Source organism: Podarcis bocagei, assembly GCF_964188305.1.
Source record: "Podarcis bocagei genome assembly, chromosome: 7".
Taxonomy (NCBI): domain Eukaryota; kingdom Metazoa; phylum Chordata; class Lepidosauria; order Squamata; family Lacertidae; genus Podarcis; species Podarcis bocagei.
The window spans coordinates 44,970,851-44,986,538 of NC_138132.1; the positions used below are offsets into that span (position 1 = coordinate 44,970,851).

Consider the following 15,688-nt stretch of genomic DNA (forward strand, 5'->3'; position numbering starts at 1 on the left):
ATGGAGTTTCAAAGCTTTTGTTTGTTTGTCTGTACAAAGTCAGCTCAGCAAGGCTGAGACTCTATAAGTTTCCAATCAGTGTTCTGTTCTCTTTCCCAGACCACACAGTTAAATCTGGGCAAAGCTGAATACACTATAATCTCTTTTGGAATGAGTTTCTGAAACCTTGTGGTCAACAAGCATCAATACACGGGTTTTGTTTTGCTTTTACCTTACACATCCTTATTTAATACAGGAAGAGGGAATGGGAATGTGTGTGTGCCTTTTGCATTTTAGATCAATAAGGTGATAATTACAAAACTTGCTATCTCTGAAACATGAAACTGTTTTTCACAAGTAGCCAGTGGAGGTCACAGAATAAGAACTGGCATCGTGCTAAGAAAGGAGATTATCAAATGCCTTGACTTGGTGTTAGTTCAGATCCCAAGATACATGAGAGTTTTTATTCGCTTTCAATTCCTTTGTTGCATTGGGATTCCTGTGTATTGCTTAGCTTTAATTTCTGTCAAAGCCATTGCATCAACCCTGTTGACTGCTTGGTAAAATAGCTCCCTCCCCTTGTGCTCAGCTCTGTCACAGCATTCTGAAAAAGAAGGTTATCTGCTCTATTAAACCTTTGACTTCTTGTCTTTGAAAGAGAACGCTTTGCATTCTGTTATGTCAGGACTGTAATTAGATCTGTTAATTAAGCAAAGAATGAACTTTTTAGAAACTCTAAAATGCTCTGCATTTATGATAAGTTTGCTTAGGTTGCTTCTGACCTCATTGTGCCATTTTGCCCCTGCTCGTTAATTGCTAAATTTTAATTAGGCAAGATGATGAATATGCTAGCCTTTGCAATAAATAAAAAAGGGGATTCCAGTTGTTAGCATTTACAAACCAAATTACATGAAAGTTATCTGCAGGTTATAGTACATTAAAACTATTCAGCATGCTGTTTAAAGCCTAACCGTGAATTCAGGTTGCCTATTCTATTCAAGGCATAGCTAGAGCTAGCATTTAAATGTATGGAAATACTATGAGCTATTATGTAACCTGACCATGTGCGCAAGAGGGCAGAGACTGTGTTGGAACGGGATGACTGCCTTGCCAAAACATTCACCATGGCCTGGTTATTGGACCAGAAGCAGGCCCGCTGGTCCTTGAACTGCATGGTCCAGATGTGCACTGTCACTACGATGGGGAAAAACTCAAGAAAGGTTAATTCATGGGTAATGGCTGTACCCTGCCAGCACTCAGGCCACGGAAATAGAGCCCAAAGCCCAAGGAACCAGTGGCGTCTGAATGGACCTGGAAATCGAATTGCAGGTTCAAGGTATCCTGCCACAAGGATATGCCATTGAACTCCCTAAGGAATTCAAGCCACATCTGCAGGTCTGCCCTGACCTTGCTGGGCAATTGGACCTGGTGATGGGGTGAGTGCAGGACAGCTGAGAGTCTTGCTAAGCGTGCACAAAAGGGGTGACCAGGTGCCACCACCCTGCATGTGAAGTTCAAATGGCCCAACAGGGACTGAATCTGCCTCAAGGTAACTTTCACCTGTGGCAAGAATTCCATAATGATGTCACACAAAGCCATCAACTTTACTTCAGGCAGAGCGGAAGTTACTGCCACCGTATCCAACTGAATCCTGAGGTAAGACAACCTCGTGACTGGGCCTTCTGTTTTATCAGCCACTAAAGGAACCCCTAACTCCTGAGTTAGGTCATTAAAAGCCTGCAAAAGCAGTAGGCATTTCTCCGAATCTGCTGCAGAACTTAATAAAAAATCATCGAGGTACAGTGGTGCCTCGCAAGACGAAATTAATTCGTTCCGCAAGTTTTGCCGTCTAGCGAATTTTGCGTCTTGCGAAGCACGGTTTTAACGGTTTAACAAAGTCGCGAGACGTTTTCGTCTTGCGAAGCAAACCCATAGGGAAATTCGTCTTGCGAGGCAAATCGAAAACGGAAAAACCTTTCGTCTAGCGAGTTTTTTGTCTTGCGAGGCGTTCGTCTTGCGGGGCACCACTGTAATGGGTCACGCCCCTAAAACCTGTCTTGGTAGGCAAAACCCAGTCCAAAAATGTACTGAAGGCCTCGAAAGCTGCACAGGATATACAGCAGCCCATAGGCATTGCCTTATCCACATAATAAGCTCCATCCAACTGGAACCCCAGCAGCTTAAAATCGAATGGATGAACAGGAAGTAAAGGAAAGGCAGCTCTACATTGCACTTTGGCAAAAGTTCACCCTTCCCAAAACTCCTGATTAACTTAATTGCTTGGTCAAAGGTGGCATATTTAACAGAACACAACTCAGGAGGGATAGCGTCATTTACTGATTAACCTAGCGGCTAAGATAAATTGTGAATTAATCAAAATTCACCTGGGGCCTTTTTAGGCACCATGCCCAAAGGAGAAAGGTGCAAATCTGGGTAGGGAGGGCGTGCAAATGGGCCAGCCATCCCACCCAACGCATGATAGACCCCAGACAATCCAATGTTTGCTGAGGAACTGCTGGAGCTTGCACTGAATGCAGCGACTGAGACGGGCCTCTAATTACCCCTTTTGAAGGGAGGGCAGGGCTAAGATTCCTTTTAACAGGCATCTCTATAAGGTCTGCGTCCCATTGACCAGATTGTACCCAGCTTTGAGGGACCTACCAATCGGGTGTTGTGGCTTGCCAGATGTTCCCACCCACAACACAGGGTGTCAGTTGTCCAGGTCTCACCACAATATGTGCCCTCTTTAAGGGACGACCCGATTAGTGGTCTCCACCAGAGCTGCATTAGCAAATTGGAAGCTCAGAATCATGGGCAAAGAGAATCTTTCCCCTTAAGCTAAGAACAGCAGTGGGCCTTGAGGGAGCTGTAATAGAATGTTATTTTACAAAAAGTAAATAATGTAATAGTCTATTCGAATGTCAGCAGCAGAGTTAGAACTGTCATATCATAATCCTGACTTGAGCAACAATGTGTGAAAGAGTAGCCTGGAGCAATTTTTTTCCTCTAGTACTTGAATAATTTCTGCTTGCTGTATCCCCCTGATCTTTATTTAATATCTGTACATTGTCAAAGGAATGTTTTACCTCCATGTTAAAATGCAAGTTAAAAATAGGAGACCATAGTCCCAGAAAACCCCAAATTTCTAGTATTTACAGCTCTTCTTTCTATCCTGAGTTATGGTGGCCAATAGAGAAAATTGTATGCTTCTCACAGAGACAAATGCAAGCTGTAATAAACCTATAAATAAAAAGCACTTTCTGACAACTTCCTCTCTCCCCAATATAACAGCCACACTCTTCTCTCTCCCCCACCCACCCTCTTATACCCACCTTTTTTATTTATTCTCTCAGTCTAATGAATAATTCAATAAATTGGTTGGGTTACGCCTCACGTGCTTTGTGAGGAAGTGGCAGCTGTTTCCAAGGAGTTCTCAAATAGAAACTCAGGAGGGTCATGAAACAGCACGACTCTGAATATGCGTCTTTGTTATGAGTGAGCCAAAGCAGAGAGTTCAGCGTTCCGACACGGCAAATTGCTATTTATTAAGCAGGAGTTTGTCAAGAATTTGAAAGCAAACTTGGCATGCATACCTGTCTTTCAAGGCTTCTTCTAACTCACTTAGAGCTGGTTTATTAAATGTTGCGGCACTGCATCACCACCTCCAGGCATAGCTCCAGTTTTTTGTTTTTTGTTTAATTGTGTGTGTAGGAATTCTTGGGCAAGTTTCCCATAGGAGGTTCCCAAGCACATCTTCTCTCTAATTAGTATAGGGATGGGGTACTGCAGACCCGGGGACCAAATGAGACCATCTAGGCCTCTCTATCTGACCCATAGGAGCCAACTCCTAGGGAACAAGGTCCCTTCACACACACCCCTACAATATTGTTGCTGGTTTGAGGGGTTGGACAGGAAAGAATTAGAGCAGGGCAAATCACCAGGTGCATATGTCTCATGGAAGTTATAGAAAATGGTCTGCAAGGCACTGGGAATGAGATTCCAGTGGTGGTGGGGTAATGGATGTGACTCATTATTGCACAGTAGTCTACATTCCAACTACAGAAAAGTCAGATGGTTCTCTCTGCATATATTTCTCCAGCATGACCAGCAAGAGGCATCATTACAGTTCAAGGACACATTCCAACCATGCAAAAGTACTAGAGAGGGTGTTGATCAGGACCTGTGAAAGCTACGGCCATGGGAGAATCCCAAGGGGCAGACAGAGAGGCCTGGACGGCCACATTTCATTTCCCTTTGACCTTACTGCCCGCCCAGCCCTAAGAAATGCAGCTGTGACTCAGAATAACTCTTCATTCATCTGATGAACTGAGTGCTAGTTGACAAAAGCTGACACTGTAATAAAATCTATTAAAATTTAAGGCAGCACAAGATGCTTTGTTGTTTTTGCTGCAACAGACACACAGAAATTGTTCTGAAAATTGTTACAATGGATTGGAATGCAACTTGATGGAAATGTAATGACTTGATGGTATGGATGAATCTGTCCATTGTAACTGCTCATCCTGTTTGAAGTGTGCATTCATAAATCTATCTCACCTGATTTCCAGATTAATTAGCAATTTTTTTAATTACAGGAAAATTAGCATCTACATATTATTTTAAATGTATTTTAAAGCACCTTTCTTTCACACATTTCAGACTTATTTTGATACATTTTTGAATAAAGAATTATGTTGCTATGTTCAGGAAATACAGAAGCCAGTTGATTGCTAAGTTTCCATCTGCAGCTTAACTGAAAAAAACTTTGTCATATGTATCAGAAATCTCAAAGATCCATGTCATTCAACATTCCTGGTTGGTATTCATGGAAGGTGTGGTCCCCCCACTTTTCTTTCTTTCTTTCTTTCTTTCTTTCTTTCTTTCTTTCTTTCTTTCTTTCTTTCTTTCTTTCTTTCTTTCTCTCTCTCTCTCTCTCTCTCTCTCTCTCTCTCTCTCTCTCTCTCTCTTTCTTTCTTTCTTTCTTTCTCCTCTTGGAGCTATTTCAATGATGAACTATAGGTGGCATTCTTAACTCACCAGAGTGCCTACGGGAGAATATAAAGGAAAATGTTCACTGTAACGTTTGCAAAAATAAATTAAATGAACCAACCCCTCCTTGGTCAAAGAACTAACTGCAATAGACGTAAAGATCAGAAAACATACGCTAGAGAGAAAACTGGCCAGACATCTTGTGGATTAAGTTTGACTGTATTTCAGCTGAATCCAGTTACCTGAAATATGTTGACAAAGTCCTGGAACTCAACCACACTGTAGTATAGGATTCCTCTGCCAGATCTCTTTCTCCTGAATTGAACAATGCTGACAGCAACATAGATATCATTTCCCTCTGGGTTATGGATAAGCTGTCAGAGAAGAAGATAATATTTTCTATAAAATAAACAGAGAAGACATTTGCAAATGCTTGACTTGTGATGGGGAGTAGCAACTTGTCTCCAGTATTCCTAGAAGAAGCATGGGAAACTTTACTCCAGCCCTAAAAAGTATGGGCAAAGGCCAGGGATGATGGGAATGGTAGTTTAGCAACCTTTGGAGAGCCAAAGGTTCCCCAGACTTATACTATATCCTTTCTTAATATTATATCCCTTGTTGAGGGTCACCTGCCAAGGGCTGTCCTGTTCATGAAAATCAGTAATTGATTTGGATCAGACCAAAGCAAATCCTTCTTCACATAATGCAACATAATGCTGCTCCTGCTTTAGCAGCTTCCATTTTTTCCTGGTTCCAGGAGAAAGTGATGCAAGAGAGGGTGGGGAAGTACCTGGACCTTCCTTCACTTCCCTCACCTGCCTCTGCCTTCTCTTCCTTCCTTCCAGCTCTGAAGATTCCCCTGCCTCCTATTCTTGCCTCCTGGCTGTTACAGATTCCCCACAGACCACTGCTCATCTCTCCCAAGTCACACTGCAGCCCCTCTTCCTCCGGTGCACACTCATCAGTGTCCTGCCACTCCCTGACAATGGGGCAGCTGTATTTAGCAGTTCCTCCTGTCTAACACCAGGATGCAGTGAAGGTTCTAAGCCGAAATCCTTACTGATACTGAACCTTGTATCAGTACTGTAGATAATGATCTATAGAAGAGAGAAAGATGGGATGTGAGCATGATTGTGTGTATCAGTCATGGAGAGGAGACATATGAGCCCTCAGAAACAGGATCCACCCCCCCAACTCCTCCCCTGCCCCCTTACCAGTGCCACCACCACCAATGAGAAAACGGGGAGAAAAAGGAGATCCAAAAGGAGGCTGATGGGGGGGGGGGAGTCATTGCTTCCAGACGCGACAGCAAACAGCAGCAGCATGGAGGAGAAAGTGGTGGCTGAGAATGTAAATGGGAAGTAATTTGCTCCTTATGGGCCCGGATCTACTGCCCCATCGAATGTTCCAAAGCTCTGAGGCAGTTGCTTCACCTTCCCTCATGGGTGGGCAGGCTCTGATTGTGACTCATATGCATGCTTTCTCTATGACAGATGTTGCATAGACATAAACTACCTGGGAGGCATTCTAATAAAATTTTATGTTGCAGAAGCTTACTGTAACAATGCAGTAGACAGCAGATCTAATTGTTGGTTAATCAGGGGTTTTCTGATAGATTGAGGAACTAGCTGAGAACCGCAGCTCTCTCTTACCTAAAATGTCAAGTGAAACTCAGTGCATGTTGTGATGCCATCACGTCATGTGAAAATCCCATCCCCATCATCAGGAGCCAATGTGTTGGTGTCGAGGCTGTCTAATCTCAGAACGGGATGATATCACATCACATTGAGAATATCATTATTCAATAGGTATCAAAGGGACAACCAGATGTGAGACAGCCATTATTGGCAGTAGTGCCATGTCTGTTATATTATCTCGTCACACCCTGAAGGAGGTGGGGAACATTTCTGAAATGTTCAAACTTCAGGTTTTGGAGGCCCATGAGCACAAAACCAACAATGGGCTTCTCTTTCAGCAGGCCCACTTCCTCTTCAGTGCTCTCTCTGCTTCCTGCTTCCTGCTTCCTTCTCTTTGGGGTGAGGGGAGGCTCTTCCTCCAAGGAAATGGTATGATTTATTCTGAGTCACACCACTGGTTCATCTAGCTTAGTATTGTCTGAACCGACAACAACTTCCCTCTGTGGTTTGGGGCAGGGAATAATTATCTAGAGCCACCTGGAGATGCCAGGGATTCAGCTGGAGAACGTCTGCATGCAAAACAGAAGCTCTACCACTGAGCCATGGCTCTCTCTCACTGGCTCAGAGGTGACAGGTGAACAGGCAGTGGTAGGTGATGATGATTTATTAAATGTATTGGTCATTTTCTGTAAAGAGGTAACCAAAGTAACTTACAGTATATATACAAACCAAAACATCAAGTAAAATCCCATCATCACACCAGACGTTTGAAGCAGAACAGATCCATGCCTAAATGCCATGCCAACCCCACTAACTTTACTAAATTGTGACCTGTTCTAATTCACACATATTTGGTCATATTGTTCCCTGACTCTTGTCTCTGGAGCAGCCTAATGCACTTGTACCACTGTGCTTCTTGGTTGCCTGGAGGAGCATAGAGGGCGTGTGTGTAGAAACTACCCTACTTTATGAAGGTTAAGTGGACATTCATTGCCCCAACCCAGTTTTGTCTCTGGCCTTGCCCCCAGAGAGCTGAAAAAGGTTTCCTCTCATACCTTTAGATTGCATGATTAATATTAGCATAGAACTATCCCTAATCAGAAACGAACTACATAAGAAAAGATACCTACTAAACCAAACCAACAAAGATCTGCTCACTCTTCACCTCAAACTCTGTAACAAAATCCACCCTGCACTCTGGGACAAATGCAAACAACTAGCCGTTTGGAGAGCTGAAACAGAGTCCTCACATAAGACAGACATACACACCAACAAACTCCACAAACTAGAGAAACGCCAGAAGCCCAGCCACCCTCCACAACAACCCATGAAACAAACAGTACATAACATATCAGACAGGATCCTCACCTCAACTGAAACCAAAGTACTCTCCAAAGGTTTCAACTTTGCAGTCGCCCCGAGACGCATCCCCACGGAAAACATCATATGCGGAGTCGAAGCTAGCCTAACCAAAATCAACCCAGATGAAGCCAATAAAATCAGACTTGAAGTCACCAACATCCTCTGCTCCAGCAAACCACCCAGAAGCAATTTACACAAAGAAGAACAGAAAGCACTCACCAACCTGAGGAAAGACAACAACATAATCATTCTCCCAGCAGACAAAGGTAATGCCACTGTTGTGATGAACACATCGGACTACCAAGCAAAACTATCAAATCTACTCCAAGACCCTACCTACCAACCTATAAAAACAGATCCCACCACCTATCTGGAAAAAACCACCAAATCCAAAATAAAAGCCTCTCCTATCAGTGAAGAAATCCAGCTAAGAATCATCCCCAGAGAAAAATCATCCAGATGCCCCAAACTCTACGGTCTCCCCAAGATACACAAAGAAGGAACACCACTCAGACCAATAGTCAGCTCCATAGGCTCACCTCTACAAAATCTCGCTAAATTTCTCGCTAAGCAACTTCAGCCCTATGCAGAATCTATCGCTTCACACGTTACAAACTCCTTCCAGTTCATAGAAACAATAAAGAAGCAAAACCTACATCCCGATGACCTACTTGTGAGCTTCGATGTTGTATCTCTCTTCACACAAGTGCCCATTAATGAAGCCTTGACAGCCATTCAAAACAAATACAATCCCCCCGAATACATCCTGGACCTGACCAACCACTGCCTAACCAACACGTACTTCATCCACAATGGACAAAGATACAAACAGATAGAAGGAGCACCTATGGGATCACCCCTCTCACCGGTCATCGCAAATCTGTACATGGAACACTTTGAAACCAATGCTTTAGACAAGTCAGAACACAAACCCAAACTTTGGCTCAGATATGTTGACGACACCTTTGTAATTTGGCCACACGGGAAGGAAAAACTAGATAGCTTCCTCACACATCTCAACAGCCTACACCCCAAAATACAATTCACTATGGAAATAGAAGCCAACAACCAACTTCCCTTCCTTGACGTCCTAATCTACAAAAAACCTGATGGCTCCCTAGGACACACTATCTACCGGAAAAAAACACACACCAACCGCTACTTACATGCACAATCACACCACCACCCTGCACAAATAAACTCCGTAGCCAAGACTCTCATCTCCAGAACCAAACGCCTGGCTGACAAAGACCACTTGACAACTGAGTTACAGAATCTCTCAAATGTGTTAATCGCCAACGGATACCAGCAAAACAGGGTTACGAAGCTAATCCAAAAAGAAACACCCCCCAAAAACCAAGACACAGAAGAAAACAATGGCATGGCCCTCCTTCCTTATATCAAGGGCACTACAGATAAAATTAGCAGAATCCTCCATAAACACAATATCAAAACAGCCTTTTGCACCAACCAAAAAATAGCCAATATCCTCAGAAACCCAAAAGATAAAATCCAGTTAGAAAACCAAGGGGTCTATGAAATACCCTGCAAAGTCTGCCCAGCCACGTACATTGGACAAACAAACAGACGAATAAATGCACGTATCGCAGAACACAAGAATGCCGTCAAAAAAGAAGAAAAAACTTCCTCTCTTTACCAACACATGAAAGAAACAGGACACGAAATTAATTTTGCAGATTCCAAATTGCTCTTTAACATGGAACATCACCACAAGAGAATAATCATGGAAGCCATCGAGATAGAGAAACACCCTCACAACATGAACAAGCGTGACGACACGTCCCGCCTGCCAGACATCTGGAAATTAGCCCTCCCCACAAAAACCGACACCAGAACCAGAGGCACACAGAACGCCATCTCCAATCAACCACACCAGACCCAAACCCAGACCCTCTCCACAGATAAATTACAGACACCATCCAGTAGCCAAACCATAGTGGCACCTCCGGATGCTGCACCCCCCTGCAATCCCTACACAGATCTGGCTGGCACAGGGCACAAAACCACAGCTCGCCCCTATACACGAAGCCAAGCCAGAGCACAACTAAGTGCAGTACAGCCATCTTCTCAGAAAAACTCTTCACAAGCTCAAGAGGTCAAGACACGAAAGCTTTAGCAACTAATCCACACCTAATGACCCTCCTAAGTGGTACTCAGAATATCACTCAAGTAATCACTCAAGATATCCCTCAAGTAATTAATGAACAAAAGAAGAAAAGGCACATTAACCTGGGAACTTCCTCTCTGCCCAGAACGTTGGAGGCTATACACCACACCCCCTCAACAGTATTTATAGGAACTCAAACACTGAGATCCTGCTCTGTTCTAGTAACAAGAAGCCGAAAGCACCAGCCTGAAGATGACGAGTGAGACCTCGTCGAAACGTCGCCTAGACACCCCAACTCTTACACGGGAAGACACCCGAAGACACCAAAACCTGCATTCCTGTACCCGTGAAAATCTACGAAAGCAAATATATATATATATATATATATATATATATATATATATATATATATATATGGAGATTGATTATTCATATCCATGAAGAAGGGGAGCTTCTTTTTGGAATGGACTAAAAGGACTTGGCAGCATGTGGTTTGGGAGACTGCAAGAACTAAGAGCTAATGAAATTCAATACATTATGACCGCTTTTGGATATAACTGTGGCTATATTGTACAGATTGGCTGACGCACGTGGATCTGTATACATGTAGGAGATTGTAATGTATGATACATGTTTGGTATTTTGCAAGCCATAATATTAAACTTGCAGTTTCCCCCTTTTGATAAGATGAAAACTAGCCATCTATATATCCTGTTAGCACAATAATGAGCTGCTTTTGTGTTTCAGGTTTTTAGGGACACTAGAGGTCTCTCCAATCCTGTATACACTGTTACTATTTGAATGCCATTTCTCTCTTCCTAATGTTTGCTGTCATTTCAGTATTCATTTTGGATTCTCATTTCAGTTTACCTTTTTGACAATTTGCCTAGGATAACCTAATGTTAGTGACTAACACCCACCTATTAAATTAATCGCTTAATGGGCCAATTAACTCCAAATATTGCTCCCTCTCAGAATATATCTGAGCTTATTTTTCTCTTCTGCATAAGATCGTCATGCAAAGCAAATAGCAGTTAGACTTCGTGAAGACTCTTTTTCGTCTGAGCAACATTTTATTTTAACCAAATAATCCCGAGATTACCTAAACAGTAACACGTACATCTTCAGGTCTTGGAGTAAGTAAATCACTTTTTGCCATTTTATGCTGCTTTTCCACTTAGTTCATATTAGCTAGCAAATCTCTCTCTCTCTCTCTCTCTCTCTCTCTCTCTCTCTCTCTCTCTCTCTCTCTCTCATTGCTTAATTCATGTTTTTGGCATTCTGTTTCATATACAATTAATGACACAGACATTTCCATTCCATGCTTTCCTTGATGACTTCATTTACAAGGTATTATCAGCCACCTTGTTCCTTATTGTATTTATTTTCTTATTTATAGCTGGCTGGGCTAATAAGTTTTTGTCAAGGCTGTTTTTCGCCCACTAGACACATTAGGAAGACCAGTCTCACTCAACAGTTTGACACTTAATATTTTGCAAACAAGAAATAGCAAGACAAATAGAAAGAACAAGGGTTGTGGTTGCGGAGGGGTGTTATCAACTGATTGTAGGGGAGTTTTTAATGGTTGAAACTTGACCTATTTGGAACCTCTTAATAGAAAAGTGGGAAACATCTGGTCTGGGCCCAGATGTGCTCCCCCAGGCTTCTCACTCTGGCATTTCAGGACAATCCCTAAGTGCCCCCTTCACTGGTTCTGCTTGCATGTTTTTGCCTGGCTGGGATGTATCCTTGAACTCTGATAATGCCCCTTACTTTCCTGGATGGCAGATAGAGAGGTGTGTGTGTAGCTTACCGTACAAAAGTAAAATGTGCTTTTTTGCCTCTGCCCTGCCTGCACTGAAGGTGAAGCTATACTGTTCCATCGCCTTCTACCCTTCACTGAGGTGGCTCATCATAACTGTTTATGAAACAGCAAAGCCCAAAACTGTACCACCACACAGACTTGGAGATTCCTAGCTTGCTTCTTTACCCCTCCTGACTACGGTGGCCAGAGAGTCTACAACAGAATCTTTTCCATTGCTTGCCTTCCTGTGGTAAGAATGGAGATTTCCTGAGAGAAAGGGTCTCTTGCATTGGTGTGTGCCAAATTACTCAACAAGATTGGCTGGAAGTTTCTGCCTATACAAACACCCTTAGATGCCATAAATATACACATAGCTGAGCATGTTACACAAATCTAGCCCCTAAATATAGGGTTTGGTCCAGATCCATTGGAATCAATGGGACTAGTTAATAATTATTTTTCCTTAAAGCTCCCTTAAGTTCAATAGGAACCAAGTTCCACTGGCTTTATCTGGATCCAACTAATTGTGGATACTCTCAAATAATCTTACGGACTGTAGTTTAAGGGTGCTGGGAATTATGGACATGCGATGGGCAAGCTACAGTCCCAGGATACTTTGGAGGAAATCATGACTTTTAAAGTGTATTAAATACGCATTAAGTGTTTCGTGTGGGTGTGACCTAGGGCCACAATCCAATTGTTAAACACATTTAATAACACACATTGATTTTAAAGGACTTTAGCAGGTTTAACCCTGTGGTGGTCTGTGGCCTAGCAAGGTCTGGTAAGAAGATGGTCTGTGACCTGCCACAATCAACTTTTATAGTTGTAGTGTGCCCCCGCTCCAATAAAATGCAAGTCTGATGACATAAGCATGCTTTTATTCTATTTTCCTATCTCTCTCCATTCTCTCAAACACAAATGTTTTATCTATTTCTTGTATCAGATGAACATAAGATACATAATTCCTCCAGCTGCCGTCCTGCCTCCATCTCAGTTCATGCTCCCCCTTCCTTATATGTAAAAATGGCCATTTATAGATCAAGCGCTCATTTGCGGCTGTTCTCTGTCCCCAGTGTGGACTCTGATTGCTGAAAACATGGCTGAAGGAGCTGAGCTACTGTAAATATGCAAACATTACAAATGAGGGTGATTGAAAAGCAGACCCCAAGTGTGATTCCCTCCCTTAACTCTCACTCCACTTCAAAAAATAGGCAGCATACTGTGCTGCCTCCTTTATTATGTCCTACACTTTATAATCTTTGGTGATGCTTGCTTCACATTTTAAATAGCTGTTTTAAAATGGGGGCAAAACAGAGGAAGGATAAATTGTAAAACTCCCCTGCAAGAGTAATGAATGCATTTAAAATTAAGCTACACATTTCTATACATCCATGACCTTTAAAACCTGTTAGGAAGGGTAGGAATTAGGATTTATACCTTGCAGGGTGATTGATGGTCTTTTCTTGTTAGTGCATGTGTTTTAAAGAAACTAAAGTAACAGCCACAGTCTGGATATCTATAATCCTCTTTAACAGCACTTGCTACGAAGGCACAACACATTGCTTTATGAAAAGAGTCAAGTTCTCCAGTAGTGTGGTGGGTTTTCCCCGCTTTTCTTTTCTTTTAAGGAAATAAATCCAGGCTGCTAAGCTTAGCTGCTAGAGAGGTTTGGAATAACTGCACCAAAATTTGCAAGAAATGTTGATGCCCACTAACCTCTTTGCCAACAGACGAGTCAATAAGGGTTGCCTCCCCCACCCCCATTTTTACAAGGAAATGTCAGGATGACAGCAGAATGAAACAGAACTAGCTTTGCAGGTCTGGTGTATCCCTCCCCTCCCCTCTTCCCACAGGCTGCTCTCAAAGATGTCAGCTTTCTGCATTTCAGCAAAAAAAAGGGTATCGGCATAATTACAGTGAGTTAAGCTCTGTCTCCAAGAGTTCCACAACCTGCTGATAACAGAAATGTTTTAGGGTGTCCCTGCTTTAGTCCATACAACTCTCTATGTATATACAGAAGGATCTTGTATTTGAACCTGGAGATAAAGGAGCTGGCCCAGAACTTGTTTTGCAGGGCTCATGTATAGAAATTGAGGCTCGTATGAATAATCTATATGTGCGAACAGTATAAAGTTGGAGAAAGTGGCTGATGGAAGATCATGATCCCCTCTTGTATACTTGACTAAATCACAAGTTCAACCTCGTTTAAATGTAGAAGTCTAATCTTCTGTGAGAGCTTTCCTTTGATATATACTGCTTGTGTGTTTTTGGGTGCTGGCAGGCAGGCAGGAGAATCGCATTGTCTGAAGTTATATGAGTCTCCACAAAGCCAACACATTGCTCATATACATAATTTTCTCTCTCTCACTGGCTGTATTTGCAAAAATGATGAAGGGAGCAGAATCAATTTCTTTTATCCCCAAGTCCAATGGGTTTTATACATCTTTACTGAAGTGGAACATCCGCAGCCCAAAATAGCCCAGCTTTATTTGGTTGTATGTTTAGATATTATATATATAATGATATACTAAGAGTAGACCCATTTCTTATTCCAATGAGTCTGCTATGAATATAACTAATATTGGATAAGTTGATCATGGTGTGTCGATTCCAACACAGTTGAAATAAATAAATAAAATAGTTGCGGCAATGTTACTGATTTCTCAAACTAGAACAACCAACCAACCCCCCCCCCCAAAAAAAAACCAACAACCAACTGATACAATTTTTTCTTTTTCTTGTGAGCAGCCAATTTTTTATTGTTGTTGCCACATGGAAAAAAAAGACCAAGAGCAAACTCTAATTAAATTGGAACCATTTTCTGGCTTTCATTGGAGTACATTATAAGAATCCATTCCTTTAGCTTCAAATTGTCAACCAGTTCTTTAGCATTAGTTTTTCCATCGCAATGATCCTGCTATGTTGCTTTCCTTTTGTTCAGTGTAGCTGTAACAAAATTAACAATGGGCAAGGCAAAATGCTGTGATGAATGTGACCTTGTTTTTCTTGGCCGAACAACTCAGCAGCTTGGACATCCGTACCAATATGCTCTGTGCAACACTCAGCTCACAGGAGATGGTAGGTGTGTTCTAGACCCCTGGTTTTCAACAGAACCCAAAAATGGATCTAAGGTGTGTTGTGTCTATGGTACTAAATTATGTAGGAATGAGTGAATCTGTGAATTTTGGTTTCTCATTTTTCAAACTGAAATTCAGTTCTCTGATTTTTTTTACATGACATTTTTTTAATTGCAATTTTAAAAATGAAAATTAATTGACATTTTAGTGCAAATTTCTCCTAATACACACACATTTGTATGCAATTTTACTATGTACATATTTTTGCAAAGCTATTTCTCTTGCTATGGCACATTTTTGTATGTTTTCACTAACGTATGCACAATTTCCTGTAGTAAATGCATTTTTGTACACATTACTTGGCTGGAGGATGACATCTCAGAATTAAGGGGAAAGTGTTACAGAAAATATATACCACTTTTCAAGCAGACTTCCCAAAGTGATTTGCATAAGATAATTACAAGAATAAGCACTGGGTCTTTTACTATTATTATTTTTAAAGTAACAATAGAATGGGAAAGACAAATTGTTTGTGTAGAAAAAGCTGCTGCTGCTTCTCCACTTCCCTCGGGGCAAGATGGTCCTTTAGATGCCCCTGTGTTGACAGTAAGGGGCCGCTATGGGAGCTGGTTGGTAATCCTCCTTTAAAGGATTTCAAAGGATGGCTGTGTTTTGGTTATTTGTTGCTTCAGAACATGTGAAAAAAGTA

General features: G+C 42.0%; 1 long non-coding RNA gene across 1 annotated transcript in view; it reads left to right on the forward strand.

Moving 5' to 3' along the window:
* LOC308591788 overlaps positions 1-15,012 on the forward strand; it is a 46,644-nt gene extending 31,632 nt beyond the window's left edge. Inside the window, exon 4 of the long non-coding RNA XR_014010260.1 lies at positions 14,849-15,012. This is a non-coding gene — a long non-coding RNA (uncharacterized lncRNA). The remainder of the gene's footprint in view (positions 1-14,848) is intronic.
* The last annotated feature ends 676 nt before the right edge of the window (positions 15,013-15,688 follow it).